This window comes from Corvus kubaryi, unplaced genomic scaffold, assembly GCF_017639235.1.
Source record: "Corvus kubaryi isolate FWS band 111438036 unplaced genomic scaffold, C.kubaryi_AGA036_p1.0 37312, whole genome shotgun sequence".
NCBI classification, from domain to species: Eukaryota; Metazoa; Chordata; class Aves; order Passeriformes; family Corvidae; genus Corvus; species Corvus kubaryi.
This window is the reverse complement of record NW_024581098.1, coordinates 3,956,683-3,967,940: the sequence shown is the minus strand read 5'-3', so window position 1 is coordinate 3,967,940 and position 11,258 is coordinate 3,956,683. Positions and strand designations below refer to the sequence as shown.

General features: G+C 45.2%; 1 long non-coding RNA gene across 2 annotated transcripts in view; it reads left to right on the top strand.

Moving 5' to 3' along the window:
* Positions 1–11,258, top strand: part of LOC121665147 — a 45,804-nt gene that overhangs the window by 1,582 nt on the left and 32,964 nt on the right. The window contains exons 2-3 of one of the 2 annotated variants that reach the window (XR_006016249.1): positions 2,573–2,745; positions 3,221–10,909. This is a non-coding gene — a long non-coding RNA (uncharacterized LOC121665147). Of the gene's footprint in view, positions 1–2,572; positions 2,746–3,220; positions 10,910–11,258 lie in introns of those variants that run through there. The other variant, XR_006016250.1, reaches the window with a different exon arrangement.

Below are 11,258 nucleotides of genomic sequence, written 5' to 3'. Positions count from 1 at the left end.
CGGCTGCGCCGCTCCGCGCTGCGCTCCGCGCCGGGCTGGCGGCGGCGGCGCACCGGGCCGGGCCCAGCGCCGCTCCGCGCCCCCCCCGCGCCCTGATTGGCCGCCGGGACAAAAGTTTCTGTGGCGACGGCGGCGCGGCGCGGTGACGGGCAGCGCTGTCCCATGTCGGGATGCGCCCGCCTCCGCGGGCGCGGCGGGGCGCGGGGGACGGTGCGCACCCGGCCCGGGCCGACGGGGGGTGGGGGGGATGCGGCGGGGGGGAGAAAGGCGAGGGCAGCGTTTCCATGGCGATGTCTCCGGGCGCAGCCCCCCCCCCCGCCTCCCCGCGCGCAGACGGAGCGAGCGGATCAGCTGACACTTCATTAGCTGAGGACCTAATTATTGCTTATTGGAGCAAGAAACGCGCGCAGGGCCGTGGCGGGGGGCTGGCGGCCTCCGCGCCCCCGGCGGACATCCCCTCCGCCACCTCGCCCGCGCTGCCGGCGGAGCGGAGGAGGAGCGGCGGTGCCGCGCACTTTGCGCCGCACCGGCCGGCGGGGCCGCGGCGGGCCCGGCGGGGTCCCTGCGGGACACGTGGCCGCCGCCGGGCCGGGCTTTCCTTCGGGAACGGAGAGCGAAGCCGCTTCGCCGCCTTCCCTGCGGCTCGGCCCCCGCCCGGCGGAGCGGAGGGGCCGCGCTCCCCCGGGGCGCCCCTATCCAGCGCTCCCCGCGTGTCCCGTCGCCTTCGGGACCCTCCGCGCAAGCCGGCTCCGGGGAGCGCAGCCCCGCGTTGGGCCCCGCGGGCGGGCGGGGGCTCGGCCGGCCGTGGCCGCGGCATCGCACCCCGCGCTGCGGCGGGCGGCGAGCAGCAGCCGCCCCGCCGTTCGGCGCTCGCTGGGCGGGAGGGGAGCCCAAAATCCACCGCAACCCAAACACGTGCCGTTTCCGGCTCAGGTCGCTGAAATGAAGAGGGCTACGGGGTTCCCGGGCTGTGCCTCGGGTGTCTTCTGCAGAAATCCCACCCGTGTCTGGGTATCCAGTCACGCGGGGCCTGGAAGGGCCCAGTGGAAAGGCAGCTGTTTGTTTTTCCTGCCCGGACCTGGGCAGTAGCGAGCACCCTTCGCTTTCACTCCCTTGTGTCCTGCGGAAAAAGGCTTCCATGGGCTGTCGCGCTGTTTACACCGAGCCTGGATTTCTAGTGCAAAAGCCGAAGGTGCTGAGAGAACCAGGAGAAGCCCTTCCTTACACACCCCAGCCAGGACATGCTGGTCCATTGGGCTGGCACTGCACATGGGCATCTCAACCCGGCCTCCATCTCCCCAGCTAACCCAGCTCACATGTACCTGTCCTCTTCTCTCTCCCCTCTTCCTTTCCCCCTCTTTCCCCTCTCCCTCCAGTCCCATGTTTGCTTTTCTGCTTTCTTTCTGTAAACACCTCAGACACAGGCAAAGCTAGGACAAGACTATTGGAGGATGTTTATGTTGCCAAAACCTTTCATGCAGTCTGTAAAATCTGAGAGGACAAGCTGGCACAATGGGCAGAGAAAAGTAGGACTTAGAGATAACCCAAGGAGGCTTGAGGCTTTTTATTGGCCACAGGGCCCATAAATTATCTTGGCAGCCCCATTTTAGTGTTAGAGAAGCACGGGACTCCCGTCCATCACAGGATCTAGAGGCAAGGCAGTAACAAAGGAGCTGCTGTGCAGAAGGGGAGCAAGGGGAACCTCGCTGAACTCTTACGCAGCAGGCTTTATGAGATGTAATATTACTTTAATGTGCCATTAGATCTACATTTAGAAAAAGGGTCGTAACATGGATTGGGCTGCATGGCTAAACAATTCTGTCAGATAATTGTTCTCAACCCAGCCTCCTGCTGAGGGTCTCAGTAACTTCCGTATCACACTGATACTGTGCTATGACTGAATCCAAAGCACGCACACAAAGCAAGGGGGATAAAGGAAGATGTGACAGAGCCAGGAGTGACAATCCAGACAGTTATAGCATGGATCAGTAAAATGCTTGAAATATGCAGGAGTGGTTTAGTAGATCAGAAAATAATTCCATAGCCAGGAGTATCACTTTGGATCATGTAAAGAGCCCTGTGCCTTCTCAGCAGAGACATATTCCTAAATTCCGTGAAGTTTGGACCATGCCTTAAAGAAACCCAGAAATATTAATAATTTTTTCAAACTGTTTTGAGGCAGTAGAGAGAATCATAGAATTCTAGAATGGTTTGGAAGGAATCTTAACAATCTGAACTAGATGATCTTAACAATCATCTGCCATAGGCTGGGCCACCTTCCACTAGACCAGGTTACTCAGAACCCCATCCAACCTGGCCTTGAACACCTCCAGGTATGCGGAGCCCATAACATCTCTGGGCAACCTGCTCCAGTGCCTCACCCCCTTTATAGTACAGAATTTCTTTCTAATATCTAATTTGTCTTCATCTTAAGGCCATTCCCGCTTGTCCTACCACTACATGCCCTTGAGAAAAAAACATGGAGGAAAACCACCTAAGGGGTGAAGTGGGGATGGAGAGTAGAAACTCGGGTAATATTTAACTCAGCTGGATTTCTTTCTCTGTTTTACAGTTGAGATTTATGATTCGTGTTGATGAAAGATACGGATGTTTCATGACTGCTTCCAGTAATCACTTGGCCAGAAGTCCTTGGAACATCCTGGAACCCCCCCAACCCTGCCAGACAATGGATCAGCACAGGACACAAAATTATGCTTTCCATAAATAATTGGTGATCTAAAGAAGGTCAGTTGCATGGTGCATGACTTCACTTTCATATAAATATACATTGCAGAGTGTATTTGCATAACCTATACTCATTACATATGCATATATAGAGATTATATATATATTGTGTGTGTATAGTAATTTCAGCAGAATTTATATGGTGAATTTAGAATGCAGATTTTTTATCTCCCGTTTTGAGATCTTCTGATACTCTGAAAGCATCACTGTCAGATTATATTTAAATAAGAAAAATTACATGGGGTTAAGTTCACTGTCTGGTTTTAGGGTTTGGGGTGGGTTTTTTGTAACAGAATTAACAGAGTTTAATTAACACAGTCTGAAATCTTGCAATGAAAAGGGCTTGCACAGACCCTCCCCCTGTCAAGAGTTCTAATGACACCCTGTTATTCAGCTGTAGCATCCTTGGGGAGAGGGACTGCATTGGTCCTTCGATGCCTCGGACTGAGGCTGTTCTGTGCTCTGCATTCTGCAGAACTCACTTGCCTTTGCCAGAAAATGAAAGTTTCTCTCTGGTGTGGAGACACCACATCCGTGCCTTGCTGGCCTGATTGCTCTGCAGCCATCCTGAAACAATACACCACCAACAGATGTGTGAACGTTTCCATTCAGTGGAATGAAGTGTTAGTTGCAAAACAGAGTTTTGGTGATTTGAATTGCCTCATGTGCATCAAGCTGTGAAAGAGGTTTAAAGTAAATCGTGAATATCATAAATATTGTATTTTTTGAATTATCAGCTCCAACAAGTCCACTGGCAATAGAAAGTGAAGACAGGCAGAATGGGGCCTGATGTCTCTCATTAGAGTTACCAGTGTTTCTAGATGAAATTACAATCTTGCAGTGACATGGAACTGAGTCTATGGAAAAACCTGAGAGGTATTTTCAAGTTTTTTAAACTTGCTGAAAAAAAGATTTTTGGCTTAAACCTGTCATCTGACTTCTGCCAAAGAGGAGTGTTTGGAAAACATGCACCATATTTCAGCACAGTGCTTGATATGGCACTACTGGATGGCTAAGGGTAGCCTTTGAGGATATGAATTTCCTGTCTCTTGGGTTTTTTGTTCACTGACATAGTGAGAAAAAATTATTTTGACACTTCTGACTTGCCATGTCCGTGAGTTACGATGGAAAGCCCATTTCTGTGCAGACTGAAAATCATCCATGCTGAACTGACAGAAGATGTGCTGAGGAATAAAGAAACTGCAGCTCCAAATGGTTTGCTTTAAACTATGTACCTGGTAGCACTTTTCCTCTCTTCTGGAGAGAATTTCAGTGGAAGTGTCCTGTCGCGTCCTTTACAGCCCAGTGATGACAGCAACAATTGCACACTGCAAGCCCTAATGCTTGTGGAGGTAGAAGTCAGTGTTCCCACACTGCATGGGCTTGACTGTGCTCTCTCCCTTTGGTCTCACATCCATGGCAGAATCTCCTGAGTGGTTCGATAATCGGTCACCTGACTGCATTTAGGGAGGTAGGACTCTGCTGTGACACAGCTTCCCTGAGAAGAAAATAGTCACCATTCCACCTACTAATATTACTGGCAAAGGACAACTCTAGAAAGGTATCCTTAATGGTAACTCCAAGGTATTCGCTGCTTAGGAGGTCAGAAGGTGATTACTTGGTAGTACTAATGTGTGAAAGCTTCAAATGAATGAATGTTGCCTAGGTTTTGATTTATCTACTGAATGAGCTATCATGGAGCAAAGCCTAAACCATTAATTACTATTCAATATAATTCTTTTTCTACAAATTTCTTCCAGTTCCAATATTCTTCTCTATTTTTCTTAAGTTACTGCTGGTTTTGGAAAATTAAGAGGAGGTAGACCGAAGCAATGACTCAGAGATGGCTTATAAGAACATACTTGCTAAATATTTGGGGGAAAGAGGCTGTATGTTTCTAGGTTTATAAAGAAATGTGAGAATGAATTCATGAAATGTGGGAATGGTGTCATAGTTCTGGTTAGGATCTTTTCACATAGAGTGATGTTTATGATGCCAATGAGAATAATACTGGGATATATTCTGTCTTTATTTTTTAACAATCTTCTTTGGCGACATTTGGAATCTCTTGAGAAAATACTCAAACTCACTTCCCCTTCATGCAGTTAGAAAAATTCAGACTTGGCTTCATTCTACAAAGCTGCTTTGCTTTAAGTAGCAGTTCTGCAAAACATAACTTCACATATTTCTTTTACTCTATGCTTTATTACTGAGAATATTTGCATGAAAACAGGGTCTTTGTTTAAAAGTTCCTGCTTCTTATTCATCACAGCTCGTTGAGTTGGAAGCAATTACGGTACCCTGTACAGAAAGCTCCGATCCCTTCAGAACAGAAAAATATAAGCAGGAATTGACAAACTTCTAAGAATCTAAGCTCTTGTTTTCATGAAAATGTCCTCATTTCCTTGGTAATAAAAAAGGAGAAGGGAGTAAGTATGTGGCACACAATGAAAAAAAAAGAAAAAAGAATGTTTCAAATGTCTTAAGGTTTGTATATGGGCACTGAAAATTTTTTATTGTCACAGTGACACCTTGCATTCAACCTTGCTTGCTTTCATCCTAAAGAAGAAGGTGTGCACAAAGGATTTTTTTTTTGTGTGTGTATAGTATTTTTTATTCTTTCTACAGGTAATGTATCTTTCTCAGCTACAGCAACACTAATATAAACCAGCTACTGGAATACCACCCAGTGTGTTGTCTAAACCAAGCCAGGACTAATAAGGCAGTGCTGTAAATGCTAGCAGTCTATCTCTGTTAGTGTTCTCAACTTCATTGCCATGGAGGGAGATGTGATAATTGGAAAATGTTCCAGAAAGTTTCAGATATGGTTCTACAGCCATTGTGTCAGGCACTAGTAGACAAAGTCAGCACTGGAACAGAGTGTGGTTAACCAGCTGCCATTGTCCTGCTTACAACAGGACAGAAACTAGGGAGAAAGCAAAAATGAAGAAGAGAATTTCTCAATCTGAAATATTTGGCAAAATACAACATTAATCCCTCACTGGTGTAAAATACCATCCAAATTTTACTTTTGCATTTGATCCATGTATTTGCATCAGCAGCATGGGGGCCTCCTGACTCCACAACATTATAGACAATGATAACTAAAGACCAAAACAGAAGAAATTACTGTTGCATCTCATTGTAGATATTACTTCCTTCACTATTTTCACAGAATCACAGAACCACAAAATAAATGAGTTAGAAGGAACCCACAAGGATCATCGAGTCCAACTCCTAGTCCTGCACAGCACCATCCCCAAGTCACACCACATGCCCAACAGAATTTTCCAAACGTTTCTTGAACTCTGTCAGGCTTGGTGCTGTGACCACTTCCCTGGGGAGCCTGTTCCAGTGCCCAACCACCCTTTGGGTGAAGAACTTTTTTCTAAGGTTAAACCCTGCTGCCTTGTCCATGTCACTATTTGTGAGGTGACATCCTCATCTTCTAATGGGACCATGATATTTCTACTTCCTTCTGCCATTCATATATTTGAAAAAACTCTTTTTATTGTCTCCCACATTTCTGGCAGCTTCAACTCCACCTGAGCTTTGGCCACACAAATTTTCTCCCTACAGTGGCAAACAGCATCTCTGTATTCTTCCCATGTCACCTGACCTTGCTTCCATTGGGCATACACCTTCCTTTTTAGCCTTATTTCCAAGAGAACATTCCTGTTCAGCCAAGCTGGCCTTTTGCTTTGCCTGCTTGACTTCTGACTTTTGGGAATTGCCTGCTCCTGTGCCCTTTGGAGGTGATGTTTAAAAGGTGACCAGCACTGATGGACCCCAGCACCTGCAAAAACATTTTGTCAGGGAAATTTACTTACTAATTCCCTGAGCACACTGAAGTGTTCTCTCCTCATGTCCAGAGTTGAGGTTTTGCTGGCACTCTTCCTCATGTCAACAGAGATTTTAAACTCAATCTCTTTGCGGTCGCTGTGGCCAAGACAGCTGCCAATCTCCACTTTGCTCATGAGATCCACGCTGTTGACAAGCAGCAGATCAAGGAGGGCATCTTTCTGAGTCAGCTCCCTTAGCACCTGTTCCATACAGTTGTCATCCAGGTTATTTAGGAATCTTCTGGCCTGGGTTGTATCAGCTGTGCGATGCTCCCAGTTGATTTCTGGCAAGCTGAAGTCCCCCATAAGGACAAGGGCAGTTGACATGGAAGTGTCCCTTAGTTCCTCATAGAATAACTTGTTGGCATCATTGTCCTGGCTAGGAAGTCTATAGTAGACTCTCACGAAAAAATCCACATTATTTGTTTGTCCCTTGATCCTTATCCAGAGGCTCTCAACTGCACCATTGCCACCAAGTCCTTAACCTAATTGATCTTGTTTCACAAGTGCAATTTGCTTAGAGTACTTATCTTTTCTTCTTTTTTTTGCCACTGTGGTTTTTACTATAAGGTAGCCATGCTCTTTAAGTGAGAACACCCTGCGCATTTTGAGGTTATATGTGTAGGGTCCCAGAATGGTCATTGGAAAAGTGCCCTTTCATAGACTGTGATATGGTAGCTTTGTACTTGGTAACATTTAGATGTCCTCAATAAAGTTATCCTCAAAACAACCAAATTAGTGTTGTTAGCATCAACTTTAAGCAGCAGAACAGTATAAATAGTATCTGCCCTCACACGACTGCTCCCTGCTACCCAAATGCAGCTTATCTATCACACACTCCTTACACTAGTCTCTCTGTTCCTGCTAAACTGCTGAATAATTTTTACTGGGTGTATCCCCATCCTGAACAATAACAACAAATGAAAGATTGTTAATGTTAAAAAGTGAACACAAACAACCAAATTACCTAAATAATTCCCATGACAACTAGGAACTTATAAATAGAAGTGGGCTGCAGATCTCCATGACCTTAAAAAAAATCCTGTTCCAACTCCTCTGCTGTAGTCAAGGGCACCTTCCACTGGACCAGGTTGCTCAAAGCCCCATGCAACCTGGCCTTGAACACTTCCATGGATGGGATATCCACAACTTGTCTGGACAACCTTTTCCAGTGTCTCAATGCCCTCACAGTGAAGAATTTCTTCCTAAAATCTAATCTAAACCTGCCCTCTTTCTGTGTACTGCTATTTCCCCATCTGTTGCTACGTGCCCTTTCCTGCTAGGTGCTGGAAGGCTGCTCTAAGGTCTCCCCAGAACCTTCTCTTCTCTAAGCTGACCAACCCCACTGTCTCAGACTGTCCTTATAGGAGAGCTGCTCCAGCCTTCTGATCATCTTCATGTGGGACAGTATCAAATGCTTTGCACAAGTCCAGGTGATGGCATCAGTGATTTGCATCATGTAAAATTGGTTCAGACCTAAGAAGAACTTTCGGGTTGTCTTGTAGGGTTCTTCTGGATGGCTGGGTTGGGTTTTTTGTTGGTCTCCAACTCTCCATGTGCTCTGCCTGACTGGGTTATCCCTCAGGAGTGAGGAGAGGATCCCTGAACAAGGATGGTCCCTGCCACCCGTAGGGCAATGGGACACTGCCACAAAGTAGGTAGAAGATTTTGGGGTATTATACGTAGAAATGCCCAGCACAGAGAGCCGGAGGTAGTCATCATTGTGTCCTGCAAATCTCCCAGCTTGGGAGGGCAGGCCTGGAGAGAACCTCCTCACAGGTCCCACCTCCTGTAAGTACCTTGTACATTTTAGTAAAGGGTGGTCCAGAAAACAGCTGTTCCATATTTCCCACCCACTCTAGGACTCTCCCAGCCCTTTTTGTCAATCTGGAAACATACAGAAAGAAATAAAAGTCTGCAGTGGTTTTCCACAACAGGGATTTAGCTGTAGTTCTGATTTCTAACTGGCTGTGCCCTTCCCCAAGCAGTACAACAAAGAGACACTAAGATGACAGCACTCAGGAATTATACAAGGGATGAGCCAAGGATTGCCCCCCTGTGTCCCTCTAGAGATCTGCCAGAATCCTGGCAATTATCTATACCCAGACCTTGTGAGCCATTTGCTGTTAGAAACAGGTTTAGTTAGGCCTCAGTGTGCCAGTGAGTTTCCTTAATTCCATACTTGTATCACTCAGAACAAAAGCCACAATCAGTCTTAGGACAGTGAGGTTTTAGACAGAGCCAGTCTCTGTGACCATTCTGCCCAGGCACCCCTTTGATACAGCCCCTCACTCTGAGCTGGGATATAGAAAGAGAGGTAGAGATGGAGCACAAGTCAGCCCAAATGCTTGTTTTATTTCACTCCTTTTAAGTAGTGGTATTTCTCCACCTCTTGTCCCCAGCCATTTAATGACCACTCTCTAGTATATAAAGCAATGCAAAAGTGGCTATAACAAATATTATCATGGTGCCTTATCTTTTGGATCCTTAAAAGTCTCCAAGGTACTTTTGAGGCTTGTCCACTGCTCTAAAACCTGAGGGATTCACCTGAACCAGCATGTTCTCTCATGTAATTATGATTTCTCTTTTTCCAAGAGGGAAAGACCATTAAAACAAACAAACAAACAAACCAAAAAAAACCAAAACAACAACAACAACATTAAAAAAAGAAAGCAAACACCCCATTGGATAATGCTTCAAGGCTCTGGAACAGAAAAAAATGCTTAATGTGAAGGATAGCATGAATATTTCTATTTATGACCACTAGCCCATAGAGAACAATGCTGCCTTAGCAAAGTCCTCACTGTGTTTAACATATAATGAACTTTGCAGTGTTAAGCTATATATATTTTCATGCATTTCTGCTTGAACTTTGGGTAATGGTTCTTATGAAAGAATGTAAAACTGGAGGTCTTTGTACTTCCCACAGCTATTTTTCAAGCCAGAGTTGTATTTTGTTTTCTGAAATTGATACCCTCATTCAAACAAATATGTGATAAAAAATGTGTTCATGTGTGAAAAAGCCATATGCAGTGTTGAAATTCTGGCCAACTCGTTATACAGATACTACATGCTTGAGAAATGATGACTCAGTAGGGGAATTTTACTCATCCCGTAACATGCTCAACTTCATAAGCAACACCTTGCCTTCTTTTACTCCTTCCAGGGACTGAGGAGGTAGAGATGTGCATGGACATTGGCAGGGTACTTTAGAAAGATATTCTACTGTTTCTGCTGTGGGTTTTGTTTGGTTTGGTCATAAAAGGGATATATAAAGAGACATATACTCTCTCTGTAAGATCAAGAACAGTCACGGTGCTTCTCAGTCTCTGATGGGAAGGAAGAGGGCATTTTGGCCTTTGCCTCCAAACTTGCATGACTCCCTGCTCTATAATCACCTACTGTGTTGTGTTTAGATGGGCAGAAAGTTACCTGTTGGTGTATTAGTGACTTTCTATTTCATGCATTCATTTTGGTAATTAGTCCGAGGAAACAGAAGAAGGACATAGGCGGAAACTTGTTCATCATACACAAGCTAATGCTGGCTGGCCCTGTTGTTCATCTTGCTTTTCTCTATCATTTGTATTTGCACATCTGGATTCGTAAGACGTGATCCTTAGCCCATCCCTTGCTACAGGCCTCAGAGAATTAATTGAAATACAATCAATCTGTCTGTAGATGCAGTATCCCTAGAGAAGAGACAGCAGGTTCGCAAACATACTGAAGGAAATAACTGGTCTTCTCTGCTCTCGTGACACCCCACCTGGACTACTGCATGCCGTTCTGGGGCTACCAAAATAGGAAGGACATGTCCCAGCCCATGACAGGGTTATTGGAATCATATGATCTTTAAGGTCCCTTCCAACTCAAAACATTCTATGGTTCTGTGAAGGCAAACTGAATCACTTTTGTTCTCCAAAGCACAAATACAGCACAAGAAGTTTTCTCATCAGTCCATTTTAAAGGATGATCTTGAAATATATTCTAAAGAATAACTAAAGCATATTCTAAAGGATAACTAAAGGTAAAACACCTTTCTAGATATCTCTCTTTGTAAGTCTCTCTGGTATTGCTGGGTGTCCTGGCCATGGTAGGTACCATTTCCAAAGAGGAAGAGACATCCAAAAAGATTATTTGAAGCGTTGTAGAAAAATGAATTTCTAAAAAAAAGTCCAATTTTTTTTCTGGGAAACAAAGCAACAGCCACAGGAAAAACAGTCTGTTAAAGTGGTTGCTGCATTTTTGTTCTCCACAAAAGAAGGAAGAAGAAGGAGGGAGGAAGGGAGAAAGAAAGAGAAAGAGGGAAAGAGAGACACAAAGAGAGAGAGAGAGGGAGAGAGAGAGAGAAAGAAGGAGAGAGAGAAAAGAGAAGAGAAGAGAAGAGAAGAGAAGAGAAGAGAAGAGAAGAGAAGAGAAGAGAAGAGAAGAGAAGAGAAGAGAAGAGAAGAGAAGAGAAGAGAAGAGAAGAGAGAAAGAAAAAAAGAAAAGAAAAGAAAAGAAAAGAAAAGAAAAGAAAAGAAAAGAAAAGAAAAGAAAAGAAAAAAGAAAAGAAAAAAGAAAAGAAAAGAAAAGAGAAAGAAGGAAAGAGGGAAAGGAATAGAAGGGAGGGAGGGAGGGAGGAAGGAAGGAAGAGGAAGGAAGGAAGGAAGGAAGGAAGGAAGGAAGGAAGGA